Genomic DNA, 760 nt, shown 5'->3' with positions numbered 1-760 from the left:
GGTTCAGGGCCCCAGTGGTTCGGGGTCCCAGCGGTTCAGGGCCCCAGTGGTTCAGGGCCCCAGTGGTTCGGGGTCCCAGCGGTTCAGGGTCCCAGTGGTTCAGGGCCCCAGCGGTTCGGGGTCCCAGCGGTTCAGGGCCCTGGTTGGGCCTCGGGTCCCCTGCTCTCCCTCCTGGTTACAGCAGCATCTGAGGCTTCGCTCATCTGTCATGTTGCCACTGAAACCCTAAATTACTTGCGGCTGGAATCGATGAGCTGTCACCTGTGACCCCGCCGGGCTTCCAGCAGCCTGACACGCTGAAATTAGCGGGTCCGTCCGCACCGAATGGCAAACGGCTTCATTTCTGAGGGAGCCGTGACATTTTGGAGAAGGAGGTGTCGCTCAGACTGATGCACTTCCAATAATGACCGTGGCAAAATGAACGAGGGAGCCGAGAAAACTTCAGAGCAGCAGAGGAGTTTAGGCTGACACATTAATTCAGATTCTTCCAGCAGTTACTGTTGCTGGTGATGGCAGGAAAGACCTGCTGTAGCAGTCTGTGCTGCCGCGATGCTGAAGAAGCCTCTGACTGAAGATGCTCTGTTTTCTCTAGGCAGTTTTATGGTGATCGAGGTTGTCCGTAAATGTCTTGATTTTATGAAGGTGAAGATTTTCATCATCATCTCTAGAGGTTCTACAGTCGTCCCCACAACAGAACCGGAACAGAACCGGAACCGGAACAGAACCGGAACCGGAACAGAACCGGAACCGGAACAGAACC

This window comes from Poecilia reticulata, linkage group LG17 (genome assembly GCF_000633615.1).
Source record: "Poecilia reticulata strain Guanapo linkage group LG17, Guppy_female_1.0+MT, whole genome shotgun sequence".
Lineage (NCBI taxonomy): Eukaryota > Metazoa > Chordata > Actinopteri > Cyprinodontiformes > Poeciliidae > Poecilia > Poecilia reticulata.
Note: the sequence above shows the minus strand (reverse complement) of the source record.